This window comes from Aedes albopictus, chromosome 2 (assembly GCF_035046485.1).
Source record: "Aedes albopictus strain Foshan chromosome 2, AalbF5, whole genome shotgun sequence".
Classification (NCBI taxonomy): Eukaryota; Metazoa; Arthropoda; class Insecta; order Diptera; family Culicidae; genus Aedes; species Aedes albopictus.
The window spans coordinates 516,626,436-516,653,554 of NC_085137.1; the positions used below are offsets into that span (position 1 = coordinate 516,626,436).

General features: G+C 40.5%; 2 protein-coding genes across 5 annotated transcripts in view; one reads left to right on the forward strand and one right to left on the reverse strand.

Moving 5' to 3' along the window:
- Nucleotides 1-27,119, reverse strand: part of LOC109411441 (alpha-tubulin N-acetyltransferase) — a 126,290-nt gene that overhangs the window by 96,506 nt on the left and 2,665 nt on the right. The window contains exon 1 of one of the 4 annotated variants that reach the window (XM_062854580.1): nt 6,096-6,216. The exons of 2 other annotated variants lie outside the window; for them this stretch is intronic. The gene's annotated coding sequence lies outside the window, so the exon portion shown is untranslated. Of the gene's footprint in view, nt 1-6,019; nt 6,217-27,119 lie in introns of those variants that run through there. One more of the 4 variants, XM_062854581.1, reaches the window with a different exon arrangement.
- The window catches only part of LOC109411476 (microtubule-associated protein RP/EB family member 2), a 67,769-nt gene that overhangs the window by 36,393 nt on the left and 4,257 nt on the right, over nt 1-27,119 (forward strand). The window lies entirely within an intron of this gene.

Consider the following 27,119-nt stretch of genomic DNA (forward strand, 5'->3'; position numbering starts at 1 on the left):
GCGATGGCTTCTGTATTCGTCTGTTTTCCACTATAACTCAGTCAATTTTGAACCAATTCACTTGAAATGTTGTACACGGGTAGATACTGTACCTATGTCACTGCATTCCAAAAATTGTGTCAATTGGTTCAAATTTGACTGAGTTATAGCGGAAAACAGACGAAAATAGAAGCCACCGCCCAAGTGGCGCGATTCCCTATATATACATACTAAACTACTGTAAAAATTTGGTTTCATTTCGTTAACTGTAGACAGTTTGCGAATCAGTTGAAGGTAGGGTGGCACAATAATTAACGACTCACCCTCTATTGCTTGGGAATAGACTCTACTGAGCCCTGGCGATTCCTCCGTGTTTATCGAGCATGTCTGATGTATATGCTCAGCCATACTCCATCTGCAGCAGCCGGTTCGTGATGAACCGTTGGAGGCGCATTAAAGTGTTGAAAAGGTGATATGTTTCACTAAAGAACAATACATTACAATAATCAAAATGAAACTCCTTCACTTTAATACCGTCAACCCCTGCGAACTTGGCCAGGGATCTACTAATTTAAACTTAATTTTACCCAAATTTTCATATATTCCTTTACTAGTTCAGGGATTTTTTTAGAGAATTCATTCAGCAAGCCCTTCAGTAATTTCTTAAACAATTTCAATAGGTAATTCCTCTGAAACTTGCTTTAACCCTGTACAGGCAACTGATGGTCCATTTGAACCCCCAAATTTGTTCTTCTATATCACATCACCATCCTGAGTTGTTACAAGATCAGTGTTTTTGGCAAAGTTGTTCGGAAAGTCATGGCCTTTTTTGTTAAGTTCAGATAAGTTCATTATTTTCATGAAAGGCAGCGCTAATGAGCAAGTATGGATTAGGTATTTGATCAAGACTACATACATGGTTTGTAGCAAAATTCGAGACTCCCGCCTTCCCCTCAAAATGCTACGTATGCGAGATAAAAGAGGGGGCTAGCGATCAGATCAGATGAGATGCACTGATGCTTTACCACCTAGGGTGGCAATGGGTATTATCGGCAGGTTTGTTCTTCATGAGGGGTTTTTGTCAGCCAAATTGCCTGAAACTTGGCCATATATTTCAGCTTAGTTGGGAAGAATTTGAGACCAACTCTGAGTTCAATAGGTTTCAAAAAAACCCCAAAGACGAAGAGAACAAAACGGCCGAGAATAGGTAATTTCCCCTATATGTGGTGTTCCGAATGAAATGTAGAGTCTAAGATATATGAGGTATTTGTGTGTTCATTATCGCTTCCCAGTTATGGATCTGTGAATCTAGCGGTCCCCTATTAGGCTTTCCCACCAAGCAACTTTGATTGATTGATTGATTGATTTGTCTTTATTAAAGAGACTTTCAGCCCTTGGCTGGTTCGTCTCTCTCCAAGCAACTTTGCCGAACACATTAACTCTGTAAGATCCATGGATATAACTTGGATGAAACTTGTACGATTACTAACGCCATCTTTGTGTGGAGTTCCAAATTCTTTCCAACTGGTCAGGATCCTGCAATATAGGGAAGTGGAATCATATCGACAGGGGTCTTATTTTGGGCACTTTTCTGCTATAACTCAACCAATTCTGAACCAATTGACACAATTTTTGAAACGCGATGAGATACGTATAGTATCTAGCCGTGTACAAAATTTCAAGTCAATTGGTTTGAAATTGACTGAGTTATAGCAAAGAGTACCTAAAATACCGGCCGCTTCCCAAGTGGTTCGCTACCCTATGAGATTGAAAATTTCCATGCTCACTAGCACCATCTAGTGGTGAAATTTCGAATCAAACTGCCAATTATCTGTAAGCCCTTGACTTACTGAGTAACTTTTCTCACAGGAGCTTTGAATAAATCCCTTAAGTAATTTCTGAAATAATCCTTACTGTAATTTCCGAAGAAATCACCAGAGGTATCCTTGGAGGAATTCCTGGAGCAACTCATGAAAAATCCTTGAAAGTATTACTATTGCAATCTTTGATGAAATCTCTGTTAAGATATCAGATAGAATTCTTTGAGAAACCTGTCGTAAATATCGGTTCCGCGGGACACCGTCCTAGAAATGTAGCCAAACTTTCGTTCTTTCCGCGACACCGGTACGGAGCGCAACACAAACACGTCCGTTCATTTCCAAATCTGCCAAAAGAAGACCGACCAAGCCAAAGCCAAGCAGGCCTGAAGCTTCGCCTGCTTAGTCAATTTATTTTAATTCAGCACATCTGTCAATCTACTGTTATGTCGACTATCAGTATGCACTGGAACAAAACAACAACTAATTCAAATCGTTTTTTTTTTGTCGCTTGTCATTTTACACATACGTTTATGATTACTCTACTACTAGGTTATATATACTACAAAACCTATGGAGCAATTCCTGCTAAAAAGTAGGTGCTGGGAATATGTAGTTCCAGGAGGAATACCAGCAGAAATGGGTTGATGAATTCCAGCATGAATAACAGGAGAACTTTCAACAAGAATTTCTAAAGGAATTTCAGAAGCAATACCAACAGATTTTCGAATAGGAATACCAAGAGGTGGTCCAGAAAAAAACCCAAGAGGAAATCCATAGGGGATGCTATTGGGAAATCCAATAAAGGAGTCCTAGTGAAATCTAGTGAACGCATTTATAGAGGATCATTTTAGGAAATTCCTAGAAGGATCCCTGAAGGAGTCCTAAGATGAACTCCTATTTTTTTAGGTGAATCCCTAGATTTATGCATCAGTAGGTTGGCTCCAGAGACACGCTCTCCTTTATTTAAACAATTGGTAGTAGTATTCATTCATAGATGAATGCACGGAGTAATTCATAGAGGAATTATTGCAGAAATATTTACAGAAATCTCTGAATACATCGCAAGATGAGCTCTTGTAGAAATTACTAGATAAAGTCCTGCAGGAATGCCAACATGAATTTCTGAAACAACCCTAGCAGAAATTCCTGCAGAAATCCCTACGGTATCACAATAATAATGCATGAAGAATTCTTAGGGGGAATATCCGAAAGGGTTCTTATATAAATTTCCAGAAAAATTTTTGGAGCTCCAGCAGGAATTTCTTGAATAATCAATGCAGATATATATGGAGAAACTTCAGCAGGGTTTCTTGAAATAAAATCCATAGGAACATACATTGCATACATTGCTGTACGAGTTCATGAAGATTTTTTAGAAAAGTCCTGCAGGAATCCCAGCTGTAGTTACTGAAAGAATCCCAAGGAAAACTTCTGGAGGAAACACAGAAGGAATCACAGCAGGAATACCTGAAAAAAACTTTTAGGGAAATGTGACAAGAGGTTCGACTGGAAATTTGTTGAATATTTTAACTGGCTTTCTCAGTCTGGGGAAATTCAAAACGACTAGTTTTGTATTGCCCGACGTTTCGGCCTTGTAGGGCCTTATAGGGAAACCTGAAAGAATTTTCGGTTGAATTCTTGGAAAAACACCAACAAAAATACCAACAGGAAACGAAGCAGAATTTTTTGAAGGAATAGCTGAAAGAATTTGTAGAGAATACCCACCATGAATTCCTTACGGATTTCAAATGGATAAAACCCTGGAAGATTCCATAAAGCAATTCCTGAAGCAATCACAACAGGCAAAGTTGATTATTTGTTCTGTTCCAGAGGAAATTAAGAATAACAGTCTTTAAGCCCATATAGCCGATGTTGTAAGTGCACGCGCAATCAGAAAAACCATGCTGAGGATGGCGGGTTTGATTCCCGATTGGCCCACAAACGTTTCATAATAGAAATTTTCTTTGCTTCCTTGAGTATAAAATATCTTCATGACTTCCAAACAGAGTGTAAAAAAATTGAAGATCTAAAGTAAAGATTGGCACTCCCAGCTTCTCATTCGTATTTGACCACATTCATTGTAAGCTGAATGTCTCTCTTTTTTTCATTCAATTCTCTGTAATAAATATTTTCTCAAAAACGTCCAAAATGTCCAATTACTGTTGACAGGTGCACAATCCGACTTGATGAACAAATAGAGCAGATAGTTAGTATCCTAATTAACTACTATACACAAGTTGTGTGGTGATTGGAAGTATAACAAAGTTACGGTCTTTCGGTTATGCCAAATGTCCATTATGCCAAATGACCTTATGCCAAATGACTTCATGCCAAATGTTCCGCTCCCTGCATTCAACAATTCCTCCAAGGATACATGCTATAAATGAATTAAAAAAATAACTCCAGGAATTCATTAAACGGTACATGCTGAAAAACCTGCAACAATAATTCCTTCTAGGAATCATCCCTGAATTTTTCCAGAGATACTTCCAGAGATTATACTGGATTCTTCCTGGTATTCGCCCCAGAACTCCATCAGGAATTTATCTTAAGATACCTTCACTGCCGTGTCCAGCATAGTTGTCCCATGTTAATAGGGATTTCCATAGAACATGGGACAACTATGCTGCACACGGTAGTTCAGGCATAATTCAAACAATTTGTTCAGGATTTCTTCCGTGGATTCTTTGGAGAATTACTTCAAAATTTTTTTCACAGAATCCTACCACCAGGATTTCTTCAAGAATCATTTCACCAATTTCTGCTGGATTTTTTTGTAGTGGATTTTTAAGCACTTCTCTTCAAATTCTTAAAAAAAAACTTCATCGAAAGAAATCTTCCGAGAATATCTCAAAGATTTTTTCCAAGGGTTCCTCTATGCATACTTTTGAAGACTATCACTATTTTTTGTCCCATGTTCCGAATACGTATCCCTATTAATATGGGACAACTATGTCACGGTAGTCCAGGAGTTCCTCCAAAAACTTTTGCAGACATTTTTCTAACTAATTGATCGGGAACTCTTTTGCTTAGGCTTACATATGTTTGTATTCACGATCGCAACTTTTTTTTAATTTGACTCTAAGTTATCCCTACACCTTTATTTGATAATTGTTAGCTTCTTGGAGTTAACCACATTTGCTTTAGTGTGTAATTTCATCTTAAGCCGTTTCGTGACAGTGATTAACATCTTGATTGGTGCAATTTTCGTAGCCAATGATGCCAAATTTCTGTTTGGCTTCTGTAGATAGGAACATTTTTCTATCATATGCATTAAAGCTGAAAGTCTTATCAGTGTCCATGATAACAACTGACAGTGAATTAGAGATAACATTCCGTTGACATTTAATCACTGTCAAGGCGAACACCAATTCGATAGGTTCCCCATCGCTTCATCACTCGCAACCGCAGCTACATTAGTAAAATATTTCGTTTACAATCACAATCGATCAAAGCAGGCGCTTGCCGTCATCTAAGCCACCGCAGTCTGATTTGAGCCCACTCGCCTAAATATTGCGCCCCGCTGAACGCGCGGTCTTGGGGCCTACTAGACCCACAACAAACCGTATTATTTCCTCGACACTTATTTACGGGCTGATGCACCCTCCATCAACCAAACCGTTGCGTTCGCTCACTCTTCGTAGTGGCACTACTGGTCGTTATTGTTGAATTGGTCCTCCGCTAACCGTGCACTGTGCAATCGACCGCAAGTAACACACCACGGCGACTTCTTTTCGCGTTTGCCTTGTAGGTACTTATGAGTCACCACCATCGACGACTCCTTTACTTCGCAGCCAGCACTAGGAAACCACGGCCGATGGATGGATGGATGGCGGCGGTGCCCCCAAAAAGCAAACGGGGGAAAATGTAGGCAAACTCATTGCAGCACCAACCACAAACAGAGAAAACACCTCGCTCGCTCGCTACACTGATTCACTACCACCAAGTCCTGCTTTTTTTCAAGTTGTTTTAGTTTTAGGCTCCCTCAACCAAGTAGGCTTTTGCAGCAATAAATGGTACGCTCTGTGCTATGGCAACTCCTGACACGGAAGTTCCTCGACGATATCATAACCGTGTCGTTATTCACGAAAATGAATGCCACCATGCTGGCTGTTCGTGGGCGTGCAGGAAAATAGCACGATTGTTGGTGCACTGACTGCCACAAACATCAAACAAAAACACAAAGCCTAGCGCCACCACACAAAACAAAATCAGATCACCTGCTCCAGTATGTATGTACACTTCATAGCCACCCAGTAGTGGGAAAGTACGCGCACAACGAATCGAATTACCAACCTTCTAGCTCGACGTCTGATTGTATTCTGCAAGTGTGGTGCACGGCTTGCTGTGATTTCTAGCTCAGTGGTCGATCGTCGCGGGGTAGTCGCGCTCTCACGGAGATGCTCATCCAAGTTGGCGCGGTGCCGCGGCTTAGCTCTCCCGCGTGTTGTTGTATACAAACGCGGCTGAGTATTTTTCAAATTTAGTAATCGCTTCGTATGGGAGAGATTTACTAAACAACGTTTTCGCGTGATCTCTCAATATAAACAACCGCTAGGTAGAGTAGGTACCTAGCTAGAGGGCTGGTTGCTGTAGATGGCGTAGCGTAGTGGTAAATGCGGGCGACAAAGTGAAGTTTTTGGTATTATTTATGCCGGGCTTGCGTCAATAGTGTATGCAGGGATATTCAATGCAGTTAGATTGAAATTGTTCGATTGTTTTTTAATCCAACTGTTTAACTTTCCAATTGTTTTTAACTTTCTTACTCTATATTGTTCTTATCCATTTCTTATACCTAACTGTTTTGAATGACTTGGTACATGCTAAACAAAATATTGCAGTAATCCAGCAGTCGAAAATTAAGTTATTTTCAATCCAGAGACGTGACCACTTTCAACAACGTGAGCAGAGTTGCGAAATATCAGTCATGTCAGTTGACTACTGATTTTGCACCACCGTTCACTGTAGGCCGATCAATATCAAAACGATAGCGACCGGCAACGACTTGATTTTGACCCGTACTATAAAGCACTATCATAGCAACTGAACTGATATTTTTGCGATTTTAGCCAAAACTCAAAATGTTTAATGACCAATATACAGTCAGGTTTTTATTACGCGGTGGATACGTACCACGTAAAAAAAACTCAGTTCAAAATTCGAAAAACCGCGTAAAAAAGTCTCACCATTTCTCGACGGATCATGCAAAATTAAGAAGATGATTTTTTTTGTATGGAGTTTTCATTTACGCGGCCGCGTAAAAAAGGACCTGACTGTACAAAGCTTGTTATTCTGTACCACATATTCAAATTTCATCACTTTGAGTGTTTGTTTTGATTTTTAAACGAATTTTAAAGATGGCCTATCAGTGATATCTACCCGCCATCGCAATCAGTCCAGTTGTGATAGGAAAAGAAAAGTGACGGTGACTCAACAGAGCACACGCTGACTTGGATCGCCATCGCAGTCAGCCTAGGCGCTGTCTATAAACTACGTAGACTTTTTTTCGGCCATCTCAGACCCCCCCCCCCTCCCCCCTCGTAGACTTCTGTTCATACAAAATTTTCGAAATTTGTATGGAGCGTAGACTTTGACCAGACCCCCCCGTCCCCCCCTCAGAGTCTACGTAGTTTATGGACAGGCCCCTATCAGAATCGGCTGTTTGCCTACCTTTGATAGTGACTGAGAGCAACTCTGAACGTTAGTAGTGATTCTACTTTCGGCAGGAGGAAGACACTTCCTTTGCTAACTAGAAAAAATCGCATTTGTCCGTTGCTAACCGTCGATAGCCGCGTCTAACTGCTGCTCAGTTAGTAGCGGTTAGCGACGGTTAGGAACGGATAATTGCGGATTTTCCGGTTGGTAAAGGATATGTCATTCCCCTTGACTTTCGGTAGATTTATGTTGGAATCTTTGTGAAAATCCACCCTGATTTAATGTCAGATGAAATCATTGGGAAAATATTGATTTGAATCCTTGTAGATTTTTTTTTATTGAACCATTGAAGAACTTTCTTGAGATTGTGGAGCGAACCTGGTGTGATGGTTAGAACACTTGACTATCACGCCGAGGACCTGGGATCGAATCCCGCTCCCGACAAACTCGCAAAAAAGTGAGTTCCGAGATGAACTAGCCTAGGGCTAAAAATCTCGGTAATACAGATAAAAAAAAAAAACTTTCTTGAGGAATTTGATGGATACATTTCTGCACGATCCACTTTAAGAATTACTTTGGAAAATGTAGAGTAGTTTCTCAATACTTTTAGAAAAACCTCTGAAGAAATATGTCAAGGAAACTTGCAATACATTTCTTAGGAATTCATGGTAAACTATGCCTACAGATTCTGGGTATATAATCTATAGTGAATCTGTTAGGAAATACCTGACCCGTGTTTGGAAGAATTCGGAGACAATTTCGCAACCCACATTTGCTGCGATAATCCACCCAATGCGACATAGGTTTGTCTCAACTTGAACAGAATAGCACAAAAATCGTATGTATCGTATGATATTTTTAAGCCTTGCATTGCGATTTTTGAAGGGGTAACTTCGTATCGGTAAACACTGCATCACTGTTAAGGAACTATCATCAAACAGTGTTGACTTTGGGTGCATAATAATTTATTATTCACGAGTTGATAAGAACGCTACAAATTTAGCTTCTGTTTTGTCACTAACATTTTTTTGTTTTTGAGATCATGTGAGATCATATTTTTATTCACGTGTATTTTAACCTAAAGCTTATTTTACGCTTTTTTATGACTATTTTATCCGATAATTCTCTTTTATGCTACTGGATATGCAAGAATTGGCTTCTTTTACGGTGTTGAGATAATTTCATATTCTGAATCTGCATGCCAAACTGAGCCAAAATCCAAATTTTCATGAATTTTGATGCCCGGGAACCTATTTTAAAATTGATTTGAAGTTTGTATGGGAGCAATTTGATGAATCACCCCTCGTCGGATTTTGTACTGGGTGGAGCTGTTAAGCAGTTGCCCAGCTGTCAAAAGGTGATTTGAAAAAAATCTCTTTGAAATTGATTTTAGGTATCAAAATAAAGTTCTAAAAATCTGAATAAAATGATAGGGGTAGGCGGGGCAATATGGACACCCGGGGCAGAATGGACACCCTCAATATTTTGAAATATGCGAACTTTTTTGAACTTTTAATGAATGGAGAATATAGTCCATTTGTCTAAAACGTAGTTTCAGGAAAGAAACACTCGAAATTAAAATTATACTTGATTTTACACGAAAAAGTTGCGTCCTCCGTTTTTTGTGCATGGAAATTATAATTTTCACACCATCTAAAATAAGATTTAGTGATTAATTTATTGCAGGACGATTAAAACCTGATATTTCTAGAACACATGCAAGTAGTTTTGCGGTATCTACATGCTTAACATGTTTATATTTTCTTATTTATTATATCAAAAATCAAGTTTGGAAATATCTTCTGCTGCCGGGACAAAATGGACACTCACCTTTTTGAAAGAAGCGGCAAGGGAAAAACATAACCTAAATCACAAATCAACCAAATTCTTCGATTTCAGTATATTTTCGGTTAAATGTTCACTATAGTAGACATAGGGTGAAACAAATTGGTCAAAAAACGATAGCAGTGGAAAATAGTTGTTCTAGGCACAGCTGTACATGCCGACTAAAACGAAGCTTTATCCAAAACAGCCTGAATTTAATTTAACTGAACAAAAATGAACTACTTCGGCGTATTATTCATCCATAATAGTTGTTTTGTAATGAAATGACTTTATAGGTGTAAATAATGTACGAAATTCGTAAAAGTCTCATGGTATCCATATTGCCCCATGGGGGTGTCCATTCTGCCCCGTATGCTTGTAGACGGTCATGAAAAACTAACATTTTTCATAACATCTTTTGAAGTGGATAAATCATTTTTCTCCGTGAGCACTCTTATGCAATAGATGCTAAATAGACTTTAAAAGGATACATGTATCAAAAAACCAAACTTTTTTGACATCTTGCCAGGTAAAGTTGGCAAAAACCTTAGGGTGTCCATATTGCCCCGCCTACCCCTAGTGGTTCAGAAAAAGGTGTTCTTTCGTTTAAAAATAAAAAAATCATTGAATTTTTCTAAATTTAAAAACCCAATTCATCTTGGGAGAATAAGTTCTTAGGTGCAAACAGGTATAATATCTGTAATAAAACGACGCTAATTTTGCTAAAAAAAACTTCCAGGTTCCTTGGAAGATCCCCGGAGAAACTTGTTACTGTCCTTGAATCGCTAATATATAATGATAAGCAATTCTTGGAAATATTTAGTTGTACCTATTTATCTCTCTGCACCTTTGATAGGTGATTTGATTGAATTCAAAGTGTGCGGAGGAAAGTGTGCTTATTTATGACTTGCCGATGGGAGGTTTTGCTGAGAGGAGTTTCAGGAGTTCACCTTCCTCCGGGACTGATCCAGAAGTTCCTTTCGAGATTCCTCCCTGGATTTTTTTCAGAAATTCCATCCAAAACTCGTCTAGGAAACCTTTCTGGTATCCCACCAGTCGTTCTTTTTGGGATTCCTCCAGCACATCATTTCAAAATTCTTCTTGGAGTTCAATGGAGTTTCTTCTGGGATTTCTCAAGGAGTTCTTTCTGAGATTTTTCAAGTTTTTTTCTTAGATTATTCCAAAGCTTCTTACAGTATTTCTTGCGAAATTTCTCCAGTAGTTTCTTCCGAAATTCTTCCAGGAAGCTTATCAAAAACTTCGGAGATTCTTGGATGAATTTTTCTTAAGATTGTTGTAGCGAATTCTCTCTGTGTTTCAGTCAGGAGTTCCTTCTTGGATTCCTCCACAAGTTATTTTAAAAATTCCTCTAGGAGTTCCTTCCTGAATTTCTCTTTTCCCCTTTTCGGTATTCCTCCTGGAACCCCTGCTATGTTTCTTTCAGGAGTTCATGTATTATTTCCCATAATAATTCCTTCTGAGATTGATCCAGGAATTTCAACTGGGAATTCTTCCTTTATTTCTTCACATATTCCTTCCAGCATTCATCCAGAAGTACTTTTCGGGATTCCTTCACAAAGTCCTTTCAAGGTTCATTCAGGAATTTATCTCGGGATTCCTTCAGGATTGAGAAGATTCCTCCAGGAACTGCTTACGGGATTTCTCCAGCCCTTTCTTCTGGAGTTAGTGCAGATCCGTTTTGAGTTTCTTACTGGAGCTCATTTTGAAATTCTTTCAAAAGTTTTCATTAAAAATCTCCAGTAGTTCATTACGGAATATCTCCAGGAGGGTTTTACAGAATTGCTCATGTCATTACTCCAGGAATTTTACATTTAATTCTTCTATGAGTTTCTTATAAAATCCCTACAGGAACTCATAGACGAATTACAGAAGGATATGTCAGAGAAATTCGGAGAGGACAAAGAGAGGACTTACAGAAAGAGTTCCTTGACTTAAGGAACTTATGGACGCACCTTAGAAGAAGCTCTTGGATAAATCCCAGAAATCCTACAGGGGTTTTGGATGAAGTTCATGGAATGTAATTTCTGGAGGAACCTCGGAACACTTGTTGAATCCCGGAAGGAACTCGTAGAGGAATCCTGGAAGAAACTTCGGGAAACATCCCGAAAAGAACTTCAGATTAATCTCAGAGGAACTCCTGGAGTAACTTCTATGAAATTCTCAGAAGAAACTCCTCAAAGAGTCCCAAAGGAATTATATGTAGATATCCCTGAGGAATTTCTTAAGAATTCCAAGCAAGAGTTCCTACAGGAATTCATGAAATATAAAAACCCTCCTAGAAGGTATCTCAGCATGAACTTCCCAATGGTGGAATATAAAAAGTACATTCCGAAGGAACCCTTAAAGAATTTCCTGGAAAAATCTTTAAAGGAACCCCAAGCATAATGGCACATATTGCCCATTTTACTGGTATTTTACCAGATTTGCTGAAACATACTGGAAAAACTTGTAATTAGAAGGCACGAAGCTAATTGACAAATTGAGAGAGGAAATTTTTTCTGGTATGTTGTGGATTTTCATCTAAGCCGAATTCCTTCCGGGATTCCTTTCGGGATTCAATCAGGTTTTCATTCCGAGGTTCCAACTCATCTAGGATTTACCCAAGAACTCTTTCTCAGCTGCTCAGTTCTTTAAGGAGAAACATCAGAGAATACAAATATGGCTGCCACAATGGGCGACGTGGACAACCTACTCACGTTTTAAAGAGCACCAATCTTAAAAATTCTTAAACAAATGCGCTCGATTTGGAAAAACTGTCCCCTTTTGCAAGTGAGCAAAGCCAGGATAAACAAGTTCGATGTATCGTTCGTCAAATTTGTACCTCTAAAGTTTGTATGAAAGATTGCAATGGTATTTGTTGATGTTTCACCTAAGTAATTTTTCCAGGAGTTCCTTCTGAGATTCATCAAGGAGTTCTTTCTGGAAGTACTCTCCGAATACCTCAGAGATTGCCTTCTGTTATTCTTATAGGAGCACCTCTAGGGAATCCTGTAGACATTTTTTAAGAAACTTAATAATAATTCAATGTAAACTTTCAGGAGTGATTCCATGAACAATCTCATAAAACCTTGCTGGAGATATTCCGTAATAAACTACTGAAACTGTTTTTTTTATGAAAACATTTGGAAGACTTTCAGAATTAACTTCCAGAAGAAATTCATAGGCCCATATAGCCGAGGCGGTAAACGCACGGGTATTCAGCATGACCATGCTGAGGGTGACGGGTTCGATTCCCGGTCGGTCCAGGATCTTTTCGTAAAGGAAATTTCCTTGACTTCCTTGGGCATAGAGTATCTTCGTGCCTGCCACACGATATACACATGCAAAATGGTCATTGGCAGAGGAAGCTCTCAGTTAATAACTGTGGAAGTGCTCATAGAACACTAAGCTGAGAAGCAGGCTTTGTCCCAATGAGGACGTTACGCCAAGAAGAGAGAGAGAGAAGAAATTCAGATGGATCTACAGAAATTCCAGAAGAAACTGCTGAAGTAATCCTGTAAGCAGTTCCTGGAGAAATCACCTGATTCTTGAAGGATTCCCGGAAGAAATTTATGAAGAAATCTCGGAAGAAATATCTGAAGGAATACTGGAAAGAACTTCAAAATAAATGCCCGAAGGAATCTGTGGAGGAATCCTTGAAGAATTCCCGGTGGAAATTCCTGGAGAGATCCCAGAAAGATCTTCTGGAGTGTTTCCAGAAAAAAAAAATACTCTGGAGGCATCTCAGAAGAAATTATGGTGGGAACCCGTACAGGTACTTCTGGAGGAATCATAACAGGAGTTCCTGGAGGAATGCTGTAAAGAGTTAGTAAGACAATCCCGAAAAACAGCTCCCGGAGAGTTTAGAGATGAGTTTGTGAAACAGGAGTGTTCACGATGTGGCTTCGGAGCCAGTTTGGCTTTCTATTCCGCAGAATCATTAGGCGATGTCCATAAACTACGTATAGTCATTTATGGCCATCTCAGACCCCCCCTCCCTCCTCGTAGACTTTTGTTCATACAAAAATTTCGAAATTTGTATGGAGCGTAGACTTTGGCCAGACTTTGTGGCTACGTTCTATATTCACCTTAAGCATCAATCATTAGAAACAAATATTTAACACTTATTTACCAGATTATTAGGAAGAGTACTGTTTGATTTCGTCTTCGAAACTTGAACAAACTAGTTGCTCGTAATGTTATTCAAAATTGACCTTTTCACAGTTTATGGATAGATCTTATAAAAGATTTTGCATTAAAATAATACTTGATTAAAATGGCGGTCAAGTATTATTGCTCATTGCGGAGATTTATAGACTCCTGCGCAAAAAATGGTTTTGGCTTATTTTTAGCGTACATGCATTATAACTGTTAGTTTACAGTGCAAAACTACATTGAAGGTGTAATCAACAATGCAACGTCCAATATTAACTATTACGCAGTCTGGTTTTATATCTGTGGACCCACGCGAGAAAAATCCATGCGACTAATTTGTGCGCAGGAGTCTAAACAGGTGGAATATCCGCAATATTTTAATGCAACTTTTTTCTAAAGTACTCCGCGGGCCGCAGTTTGAGCACCACTGAGCTACACGGACGGTCCTGTCACTACCTGGGTCTCTACTCCAGGGTAGTAGTTTTAGGTAACATTTCACTAAACACAGCCCAGAGGAAGAACCAGGAAGAATTGTTGGATGAATGCCTAGGAGAATTTATCACTGCAAAAACAAATCTTTGGAGGATTTATCCTGTGATTGAATATAAAATGGCAAATCCGTGTTTAAGGCAAGGAATTTCCCATGCATCAAGATAGGCTGAACAAATCTTTCTGAACTGCAAAAAAAAAACAAAATTCTTCAGGAGTTGCATTGGACATTGAGTAAGACTAATTGTATTTTAGTAATAAGCCTGATAACTTGTTTCGAAGTTCCGCACGGAATTCCTTTGGAAACTTCAGGCGGATTTTCTAATTTTTTAGAGAATTTTAGAACTTCTTGAGATGCAGAATAAGGACTAAGGAGTTTGAACTTAAAACTATTATCAGTTATTCAAGATAAGGCAGCAGTGTTGAGAACATCTTAATTACCGTAACTTAAATATGAATAATTATGCCTCATTTTCCTTCAAAATGTTCACTAACTCTACCTACACCTAACCTAACACTACATCATGAGCCACTACGTCAACATTCCGTAAAAGTCTTTTATTACAAACAGTTAATTGAATGAACATTTCAGCTTGTTAAATTTACCGCTTCCTGTCATGGCAAGTGAGACTAATAAACTGTGATTCATTTAAATAAGCAATGCACCAAGCATCAACGTAAACATTTGCGAACCATGACCACGTTTGTTCATTTCAACGGTTTCCCGCCTTCTTCCGGACTAGCAGCGTCGCGCGCCACTCGTCACGACCACGCGACGCGTAGGCCCTCAGCCAGTCATGGCCTTCGCTGGTTGTGGAGGCGTATGTCGACTACGTCGTCAAAACGGAACGGACGGTGATCGCATAGTTGGGTTTTGACCCCCGCGCAATCGTGCTGCATGTACCTATGTAGGGGAACAAAGCCCAAAATGCCAAGATGGAGTAAAATGGCCCAACTCATAAAATCATTCCTGAATGGGACTTGATCATTACTATAGGTGAATGGTGTCAAGATATGTTTGCATCGAGCATTCTTCTAGAAGCTAGGCCACCAAACCCACGAAAAATCTTTTGATTTCCCAATGAAAATTGGCAACTTCCGGTTTTTCGTGCTTGCAATTAAGGTTTTCTGGTGATTTTAATACCAGCCAAGTGTTTCCAACGAGACTGAGGCACATATGGAGACGCATGGTTGTTGATGTCTACGTTTTCCATGTTAGGGGTCATTCAAATATTACGATCATCGTTTTGCGGGAAGGGGGGTAACACTCCATTTATTGAGTAAACGAAAAAACGTGACAAAAAGGTGAAAGTGAGTCGGAAATGCCCGAAAACTGATGGACGTAATTTTTGAATGTTTTCATGAAGTGGCATCTTACCCCATGGCAGATGGTCTTTTTGCACCACTTCCGTTTTACGAATCAGTTTTTAAAATCGCTAAAAATCGATGAAAATGCAATAGTTTTGTGAATATTTTTGCTGAAGTATCGAGCAAATATTGTCTAGTTGCTGTTACCACTTTGAAAGCCAAACATATGAGGCTAATAATCATTGAAAACGATGAAAGTTTGAAAAATGGCATTTTACCCCACTTGACCCTATGTATGCTGCGGCAGATGCTAGTGGCCGCTTCAGTTCCACACTGCATCTAACACCGTGGTCAATTGACTGAAAACACAATTGCGGCAGATCAATCCGAAATATCACCATCGCCGCAAATGATTCACCACTGTCGGGCGCGCAGCGTACAGGCAGGCATGGCTTACTGAGATTGGTCATACCAGAGTTAAAGTCATCGCACCAGATTTGTTCGTCTGCGTATGGCGTATTGGCTGCGGCGCATACAAGCTAAAGTGTCGCGATCATGATTTTGTGGTTGCCTGCGCCAAGGCAAGGTCAACCGCGGGCCGCGGCAACGATGCGGTGGAGATTGCGTCAGCTCTTTAAGCAGTCGGCGTCTGTCGTCGTCATTGCCGGTTCACGAACTCCACACGTCACGTTCCGGGAGATCGAGCTTGATCGCTGCAATGATGCTTCCAATTCACAGTAGTTAACTAAGTTTAGAGGAAGCAAATCGACAAAGACAGAAAGCCGCCGATCGAGCATGGTGGTGATACATCAAACTGCATCCGACTGAGTTCCGAGAAGAGAGTTCTAGAATTTCTCGCAACGCGGGAAAACAATGGCCACGGGTAGCAAAGCAACCGAATGATCTTGAATAAGTCACGCTTTAAGGACGACGATCGCATCTCCCTATTTGGAAGGTTGATTTCCCACGGGCAGTAGTTTAGTATGTAGCAGCTTTTGCTCATGCGTGAACCGGTCGTGTCGAATAAACTTTCCGCTATTATGGGAAGAGAGCGATCTGTATTCGAGCATTCTAGAAAACATAACTTAAAGAAAACTTCTCGTTCAACAAAATGTATCCGGAAGTTAGTTATGTACTGACTAGCTCTAAGGCTAGCTCACGTTTATTATACATTTAGAGATCTCATTTTACTTTCTCACTAGCAATACTATCTCTCATTTTTCATACAGACTAGTTCTTCTTCTTCTTCTTTATGGCTCTACGTCCCCACTGGGACTTGGCCGGCCTCGCTTCAATTTAGTGTTCTTTAAGCATTTTCCACAGTTATTAAATGAAGGGCTTTTTTGCCTGCTATTGCATGAATTTGTACATTGTGAGGCAAGTACAATGATACACTATGCCCAGGGAGTCGACCGGAACAGGAATCGAATCCGCCGGATTCGCGGTCCAAAGCCTTAACCACTAGGCTAACTGGAGACCCCAGACTAGTTCAGGCATGTTAAATTGAAGATCGATAGTGGTACAAAATAAAGAGCGAATAATCTTACTAAAATTGAACATAATTTTCAATATCTCAGAAACTGGTAGAGATAACGCAACTTAGAGGTCAAATTTCGCTCTTTAGGGTTCCAGAATCACCGATTTAGTCTAGAAAAAATATCGTAGTTTTGAAATTTGACACTTTGTATAAATTTCATTTACGCCCTTTGCGCCACCCCTAAATTGAGAAATTATATCCCTGGAAGATTTTTTAAAATTAGCCCCACCCTATTGTGAACCGGCTTTCAATTTTCTTTGAGGGATCTTCGACCTAACTATTTTACTTTTATTTTAAACCAAATTCATGTTTTTAGGGATGCTTATTTTTCCTCCAGAACGGCGTAAGTGAGAAACGTTATAAAACATCAGATATTTTTTTTATTTGCATGCCAAATTTAAGTCCTGACAACATAAAATGACTGTAAACCGTGATTTCTGCTAACAAGTCATTGTGCAGAGGTAATACAAAATGTTCGCAACTATCTTGAACATTCCTAACTACGATCAATTGCGGCGCTCGACGAGCAAACGCTCCAGTGTTCTTGCCAAGCATCCTAGAGGGTTGAGGTCTTCAGAAAAGTTGTCTAGATTGATTGGTGCTACACTTTCATGTTTTTGGTTTTGATCTAGATAAGCTGAAACAGATCTAGATAAGTTTTATTTTTCAATATGACGTTCTAGTGCTCACGGTATGCATCCTGGAGGGTTAGAGTTAAAGAGCCAAAGTGCTTTGGATTGGTTAGTACATTCTAACGTCTTCGGTTATTTTCTAGATCTGCATTAACTGATCCTTATCAGTTGTATCTCTTGATATGATTATGTAGTGTTTTGGATATGCATCCTGAAGGGTTGGAGTCTTTGAAGAAGTGTCTTGGATTTATTGGTATGTACCACATTTACAATACTTCGATATTAATATAGATTGGCTGTAACTACTCTAAACATTTTTTTAAATTTTAGAATGTCTCTCCAGAACACTAGAACTTGCATCCTAAAGGGTTGCTGCGCAGTCTTCGAAAAAGTGCTTCAGGTTGATAATTGCTACATTTGATATCTTCTATTAATACTACATTCTTGCATCTTCGGTTCTGATATTGATCCGTCTTAAGTGATCTAGGCACTGTTGTCCTTATGACTTCAGCTAGATTGAGGAGATACGTCCCGAGCGTCTGTTCATCAACGAGGTGCGGCTCAAACAGCGTCTGTTTTGGCATCCAGCGATGTTGAGGATGAAGAGCAAATTATTCAACTTCAGCTTGATCAGCATCTATGCGTCAACGAACGACAAACCCGATGACATGAAGAATGAGTTCTATGAGAAGGCCTACGGAGAGTGCCCAAAACAAGATATCAAAATAGTCATCGGAGATGTAAATGCGCAGATCGGCAGAGAAAGTTTCTCTCGGCCCGTGAAGAGAATTGTCAGACAAAAGAGGCACAAAACAAGCAACAAAGAAGGTGCGACGATTAGTCTTTATCCCTACTGTTGACAGATAATGACATGATCTCAAATTTTTTTGTTGCAGACAAAACGGAAGCTGAATTTGTTGCGTACTTTTCAACTCGTGAATAATCAATTATTACTAACCCAAAGTCGAAACTGTTTGATGATAGAGCTTCACCAGAGTTGCAGTGTTTACCGACTCGAAGTTACCGTTCGAAAATCGCAATGCAAGGCTTAAAAATCTCTAAACTCGTGGTGTACGATGTTGATCCCATTATTTTCAAGTTGGGACAAACTTATATCGCATGGGTTGTTTTGTCGCAACAAATACAGGTTACGACATTGTCATTATTGTTACGCGATGGTTGAATTTTGATTCACTGCTCTCGGCCTGTCATTGGAACGGAAAGCTTTGATTCTGTTACCAACGATAATGGTCTGCGCCTTATGACATTCGCTGCTGCTAGAGGGATGGCAATCAGCAGTACCTACTTCGCACGTAAGAATATCCGAAAACACACCTGGCGACACCCGAGTGGGGACACTTGCTCCCATGATAGACCACGTGTTAGTCGACGGGCGACATTTTTCGCACATCATAGATGTGAGGTCCTACAGAGGCCCGAACATTGGCTCGGGTCATTATCTTGTAGCCGCAAAAAATCGGGTGCGATTATCCAGCATCACGAGTTGAAGAAACAACAGGACGATGCGTTTCAATATCCAGCGCTTGTCAGCCAATGCGGTTGCTGCACAGTGCCGTCAGCAGCTAGACGAGAGGATAGGAGAGACCAACGGATCTGGAGACGTCAATACGTCCTGTTGTTTCTGCTATTGAGCAGTGACAACAACAGCGCAAGAGGTGATAGGTACCGCTCAGCGACGCCAACGTAATGGTTGGTTTGACGAGGACTGCCAACGAGTGACGAACGAAAAGAATGCCACTAGAAATCGAATGCTAGTGGCCGGTAACCGGCAGAACAGCGAGCGGTACAGGGTGCCAAGAGCAGAAGAGAAACGATTCCACCGCAGAAAAAAACACGAAGAGAGTGTTATTGCTGAAGCGCAGGGAAGTAGGTATGAACAGGAACAATATGCGGAGGTTTTATGCAACTGTCAGTGGCGCGCGGCACAAGACTGCGCCAGTGCCCGCCGCCATGTGCAATGATCGGGAAGGAAACTTGCTGACACACAAAACAATGGTGGCAGCCAGGTGGATGGACCCAGGAACAGGATTAACGTAATGGATGACGGTCAAGCAGTGGAACCACCAACACTGGATGAGGTTCAAAAGGCCCTTAAGGAGCTTAAAAACAGCAAGCTACATATATCAATCCACCAGATTATTATAAAGGTTTGGGAGGATGAATAATTGGATGGCCTCATATGCCCAATCTACAAGAAAGGGTACAGACTGGAGAGTGCCAATTACATACAGAGGGATTACCCTTTTAAATTCGGCGTATAAGATACTGTCGTGTGTCCTGTTCAACAGACTGCGACTTCTTGAGGAGTCCTTCGTTGGCGAATACCGGGCTGGTTTTCGTGAGGGCCGACCAACGACGGATCATCCTAGATAAGTTTCGAGAATACAACTTGCAGAATCACCATCTGTTCATTGATTTTAAAGCAGCGTACGATTCAGTGCAAAGAAATGAGCTTTGGCAGATAATGTCAGAACATGGTTTTCCGGCGAAACTAATTAGGCTGATACGCGCAGCGCTGGATGGATCAAAATCAAGTATTCGGATCGCGGACGAAGTGTCTACCTCGTTTGTGGCTTATGATTGACTGAAGCAGGGGGATGCTCTTTCAAATTTATTGCACACGAATGAGCGATTAGGAGGTCAGGCGTGCAGAGGAATGGCTCTATCATTACATATGCTCCTCGGTTTTGTGGACTATATTGATCTCATCGGCATCGATCGTAGGGCAGTGGATGAAGCTTATGCTCCTTTGCAGAGAGAAACAGCGAGGATAGGCTTGTTACCGACCGATCGTAACAATGACAAAAAAAAACAACAAAAAAAATATGGACATCAAACTATCAGATAGGGTCCAATAATTGTAAATAGATTATTAAAAGATTCAGAATGGATAGTAAATACAAAAAGATAACATAATTCCTTAGGCTTCATTCCCTTTCCCCTTACAACCGTGAACCTTGATGCTATAAATTATGGCTCTCATCGTGGTCCAAGAATACAACATGATCAATATTGATCCATAAGTTTGGTAACCCTGCCGATTGTTCCGGCCGAAAAAGAAGAAGAGGGAAAATGAAAAGAAATGAAAGAAAAAGTGAGAGGAGACTGGCAGAAAGTGGAAGACATTGGTTTTCCGAAGTCTCGTCGAGAAAAGACCATGTGCGAATTTCGAAGGAAAGTGGACTTCGCGGCTAGAAGGAAGGGCCGCCCAGAAGATTGACTACTCCTGGTCATCCACCCCAAAACAGAAAAATTCTGGTGATCCGAAGAAACCCTCGGTGTCTGGCCCGAACAACTCCACACTCATCCCAGGGAGTGTTTCCGAAGCGAATACGTTGGACCAAGTACGGGCATCCGATTTCCCTCCTCTCTCACGAGGATTTACCGAAGGATTCGGCGAGTTCACCCCCACTTACTAGGACCCTATATCCGATGTGCTGCCTCACCGCTAGCGGGTTTGTGAGTCGAAGAACACGTGGGCCAGACACAATCCTAGCTGTGCTCACCACACAATTGTCGAAGATTTCCGCCAGCCTCCATAAACCAACCGAGCAACTCGTCTTCGTACATGTAGAGCACAAGAACATCCGTGGCCCGAGCCGAATACCCCACTGGCGAAGCCGCCCGTTGAAGCATCCGAACCCATAGAATCCCCTGCATTAGATCCGCTGATCGACCGTGGGCCCGTACCGGATACGCCATAGCCCTCCCCGTTGAAGAATTCGAGGCTGTAATAAAACCATCTGCCGATCGTCCGAGTCACTGCTGCATCCTCTCCTCTGAAGACCTGTAGCTGCGTTGGCAAGTAATATGCACGTACACTTGTTAATGTTTGTTAACTTAAATCAGTTAGAGCTCGGCCGCTCCGAACCCTAATCCCCCTTTCCTTTTTATATAAATGTAAAGGGATTTAGAAATAAATATGTTAAACTTAATTTCGTTGTACCACTCATTGTTGAAGGATAGCCTTGGTTTCCCTTTATTGGATCTGCTTTGTCCTATTTATGTTCAAGGTCGATGAAATTAAGCCCTCCCGTAGCAAGCAGTCGCCGACCCTGAGATACCTTAGAGGTGAGCCGGCCTGGGCGTATGGACGCCGATGCCCCAGGATGTGTGGAGCGTCCAACGGTAATTAACAGGCTTACACGATTGACTACCAAGACGAAGTACATGATAGCGGGTAGAGACAGAAGCAGGCCTAGTGGTGTTAGTGCTGAGGTAGTGATTGATGGGGAAGTGTTTGAAGTTGTTGAAAAAGTTGTTGATCTTGGAACACTTGTGACATGTGACAATGACATTGCCGTGAAGTGAAAAGGCGTATTGCAGCTGCGACTAGGGCCTTTTACGGATTGCGTAGCCAGCTTAGGTCCCGTAACTTGCAAACGCAAACAAAATTCGCTCTGTATAAGACGCTGATTCTTCCGGTTGCCCTCTACGGTCACGAATCGTGGACGTTAACCCTTTATAAGGCAGTGGCAACTATATTGCCACCTACTGTTTGTATTTTTTTATTCTGTTTTATAACAAATTATTTGGTACTTTTTGTTTGGTTTACGCAAAATTGGGATTACTAACAACGCCTGGTATTTTTTTGGTACTAAACAAATCATTAACAACAATTTGGGAGCCATTTGTAGTCTCGAACATGGCTAAATTTGACCGCGTGAAGAAAATCAGCTCAAACTTATTGTAAAACTAGCTGTCCCGGCAAACTTTGTCTTGCCGTCTTGTGGTAGTTTGAATATTTTAAGAAATAATCAAATTATGGGTTGACATGAGCTGAATTACACAGTTTATATTATGGGTTAAGACCTAATCAACTTAAAAATCCCTTTTCCGGCTTTTTGTCGACGTCAAAAGAAGAAAAGTACCCTAAACGGGCAGTGGCAACTATATTGCCACCTAGATTTTTGAGAGTTTCTTTCAAACAAAAATTGTTTTGTACATGAAATCAGGTATATAATCATTTCCATAATAGTATGCGTTGACAACTCTTCTACTTTTTTCGGCCTTATAAAGGGTTAAAGGAGGTAGACCGAAAAGCTTTTGGAGTTTTTGAGCGCAAAGTGCTGCGGACAATTCTCGGTGGGAAACAAGAAAATGGAGTGTGGCGCAGACACATGAATCACGAGTTGTACCAAGTGTACGAAGATGCGAATATTGTGAAACGGCATACTTCAGTGAGCTGAACACGTAGTGCGAATGTCAGAAGAAAGAATAGCGAAAACAATATTCAGCAGAGAACCCGGTAGAGGTAGCTGACTTCGTGGGCGACCGCGAACACGTTGGCTGCACGCGGTTGTAGATCCCCGATCCCTACACGTTCGGGGAAACTGGAGGAATATCGGCCAAGACCGACGAAGATAGTGCTCGGCGTTGGAGTAAAGTTACTTTGTAGCCAACAAGGTATCAAGATAGGTAAGTGATCTAGATCAGTTTTATCTTACTCTAGAGCTTTGGATATGCATCTTGGAGGGTAGCAGTCTTCAGAAAAGTGCTTTGTATTGGTTGTTACTACATTTTTAAACCTTTGTTGTTGTTGCTCGATAATTTCATTTGGTCGGAAAAAATCTCTAATTCATTACGATTATTGTCTAAATCACACTCATCTAAAACGAGAGTCTACCGTCAAAGATCTGGGTGTCTTGATGGATTCTCAGTTGACTTTCAAGGACCATGTTGCCTATATGGTTTCCAAGGCGTCTTCACAATTAGGTTTTATATTCCGTTTTGCTAAAAACTTCAAAGATGTTTATTGCCTAAAGTCGTTGTATTGCGCACTTGTTAGACCGTTGCTCGAGTATTGCTCTGTAGTTTGGGCTCCGTTTTATCAAAACGAAATACAGCGTATCGAGGCGGTGCAACGAAAGTTTATTCGCTTTGCTTTGCGTTTTCTCGCTTGGCAAAACCCCTTGAATCTGCCAAGTTATCCAAGTCGTTGCAAACTCATAAACTTGGAGCTCCTGCATGATAGAAGGAACGTTGCTAAAGCCTGCTTCGTATCCGACCTTCTTCAAAATCAGATCGACTGCTCTTCGTTGCTTGGTCAGATTGGAATCCACATTCCAAGTCGGTCTCTTCGTTCCTATTCTTTTCTATCCATTCGCCATGCCCGAGCCAATTACATTATAAATGAGCCGATGCAGAGTATGTGCCGTGTTTTTAATAGTTGTTTTGCTGTTTTTGATTTCAATGTTTCTCGTGTAGTGATTAAGCATAGATTTAAGCAAATTTTATGTTAGTTAATTAAGTTATGTTAGAATAGCTGTGTCATTTGGGTCTGTATTTTTACCTGTTGACAAATAAATAAATGTTAAATGTTAAATGTTAAATGTTGGTATAGAACAACTACAACTAAATCTACATCAGTTGTATCTTCCGATATAACTCTCTTGTGCTCTAAGTGTACCAGAATATGAAAATATTTAGAATGTTGGTTTCATTGGCAAAGTATTTTGAAAGTCAATGATTTACAGTTGATGGGCCGTTATCTGTACGGTTTTGCCACTAAAAGACGCTAGTGAATACGTAAATTTTATAACTTGTATATCTCAGCTTCCCGATTACTTCGGTATCAGGTATCAGTAGGTCGGCTCTAGAGGCACGTTCTCCTCCATTTGGGAAATTTGTGCCATCGCCATGAACACGAGCCTATTCATCATTTACCTGACGGAAAAGGGAAGGAAAAAGGATAGGAGATGGGAAAGGACAGGTAAGGGAATAGGATCGTCATACTCACAAAAGCGTACCACAATGGGTTCACATAGCGTCCTGAAAAGGACACTGTAATAACGCATAAGCGTGCCACAATGGGTTCGAACAGCGCCCTGAGAAGGGCACTGTGATAATGCATAAAGCGTAAAGAGAGCCTATAGCTCTTTACCACAGCGGGTCAAGAACAACAGAACGTCCTGAAGATTCAGGTTTCTGAAGTCAGTTTCACTTAATAAGTGTTTCCCGAGTACTCGGAAACGCAATTGCGCAAAAGCTGGACAGTCACATATTAAATGATACGAAGTTCCATAATCGGATTCACAGCTATCACATGCAAATGAATCAGCTTGCTGAATATTCGCCATGTGATAACTGAGTCGGCAGTGGCCAGTCAATGCTTTGACCAGCATGCTGCAATTCTGCTTTGACAGATTTGTTAGATACTTTGCCACCCCTAGAGATGGCTCAGTACAATACAATTTTGTTTGACGACATGACTCCAAACTATTCCAGTATTGTTTGTGCTGAGTGGCAGCCCAGGTGTCAATCTGAAGCTTCACCCAACACTTGGATACCGGAATAGCTGGCTCAGGGCCAATGAAGTCATGTGATGCTCCAGTGCGAGCTAACTCATCAGCCAATTCATTTCAAGCGATGGAAGAATGGACAGGTACCCATACAAGGTGAACAGCGTTTTCTGAATTCAGCTCCTCAATTTGAGTTCGACAAGCGATAACTATCTTCGACCTGGAGTTGGCCGAAGCAAGTGCTTTAATAGCAGCCTGGCTATCTGAACAGAAGTATATTACTTTGCTCATTACGTGCTGCTGAAGTGCTGATTGCACTCCGCATATAAGAGCAAAGATTTCGGCCTGAAAAACGGTGCAGTGTCTGCCAAGTGAATAAGACTGATACAGCCTTAGCTCACGAGAATAAACACCAGCACCTGCTCGACCTTCTAGAAGGGAGCCATCAGTGTAACATACGATGCCGTCTGAAATACTTCTCTCCAGATAACCAGATGTCCACTCTTCCCGGGAAGGGAATTTCGTGGAAAATGTCCTATATGGAAAATTACAAGCAATTGTAAGATCACTTGGAGCAAGGACAACTTTGTCCCAATTCACCAAAAGTGGAAACAACGAGGTGTGTGTTGAACTGCGGTTCACAGGAGTTTCCTCTAGTAAACCGAGTACCCATAGACGGTAAGTGCAAGAAAGTGCTTCTTGTTTGAGATGAATGTGTAGTGGGACAACGTCAAAGAGAACTTCGAGCGCTGCCGTGGGAGTTGAAGAGAACGCTCCAGACATCGCCATTAAGCACATCCTTTGGAGATGGCCTAACTTTGATTGGACCGTTCTCACTTCGCCCTTTTGCCACCACACAAGACATCCATAGGCCAATATTGGCCGAACAAGAGTTGTGTAGATCCATTAGATATACTTGGGTTTTAGACCCCAAGTTGTACCAAAGGTTCGCCGGCATTGCCCGAAGGCCATACAAGCTTTCTTGATTCTGAACTCAATGCGAGGTGTCCAGGAAAGCTTGGAATCAAGAATGACTCCAACGTACTTTACCTGTTCAGTCACATTGATTTCAGAATCAAAGAGACGTAAAGTTCGAACACCATTACGGTTTCGCTTTTCCGTGAAAAGAACAATAGATGTTTTACTCGGATTACTTAGAAAGTTGTGAAATATCTCCACTAAGGTGTGAAGAATTAGCAATAAGTTAAAATTCACAAATAAAAAAAAAAAAAAAAAAAAAAAAAATCTCCACTAAGGGGTACTAGTCAGTGACTAGTAGTCACATAATTTAAAGGGATTTAAATGATTGAAATTTCTTGAAAAGTGTTCAAAATGTGTTAACTTTTTTCCCTCCCTATTTTAGTCGAGTGTTTTTTCATAGACCAATATACTAGACATTAATGTAAAAAAGAAATTTAATTCGGTTCATTTAATCCTGAGACAAAGCAGTTTGATAAAGGGAATCAAATTAGAAATAGAATAACTACACACTTGGAAAAAATCATGTAAATTTGCGTCACTTTGTGACGGCACATATGACGTAAATTTAAATGCCCAAGTGTCGTAATTTTCTGTCACATTTAATTAAATTTTTCGTCATATGACACGTAATGATGCACGATCCACAAATTGTTTACGTCACATTGAACTCAAGTTCACAAAAATGACGAATTATTAAGTGAAAAGACCTATAAATTTACGTCATTAAATTGCTTACGTTCTGTGCAATCAGTTTACGTCACAAGTGGTTTTGATTTTTTCGTAGTGTATAGAAGTGCTCTTACTTCGAGTTGAGTTAACCGAGCAAGCCTAAAATTGTGCCAATAAGCCATTTTACGAGACGTTTCAGAACAGCTGATCGCAGCAGCGGCGTCAACTGACAGAATTCCACGCACGTTTGTTTTGCTGGAATATCGTGTAATTTTTGAAAAGGTACTTGTTCGATAAATTGGAGAAATGTAAATTTGAGCCAAAATAGGCTCAAAAGCTGTCATAGAAGCAATACAAAACTCAATAATTAATCAGGTATTTTTTTTTCGTAGCGATTCACTCGTTAACTTGCGAAAAAAAAATTAAATAAAAATTTCTAATTATGGTTTTAGCCAGTTTCAAAAACTACGCTTGACTTGCGCGCAGTCATTAACCATCATCAACCGGATGATGATTGAAAACGTAAACATCAGAGCGCGGAGTTCTGTCGTTTGACTAGCCTCATAAAATAGACTATTACAGCTTACTAGTGAACACGGTGTACAACATTTAGAAGGTGATATCTTCCGGAAATCTGACAGTTTTTTGATGACGTAATTCAAATCGTTCAGAGGCGATCTATCTCCACATCAATTTGATCATGTGAAGAACGATTAGAATGACGTCACATGTTTACATCCGAAATCTGTGTTTGCATAGGTTACTAGCTTGCCTTGTGATATTTATGCCGTGCTAGTGAAGATACTAG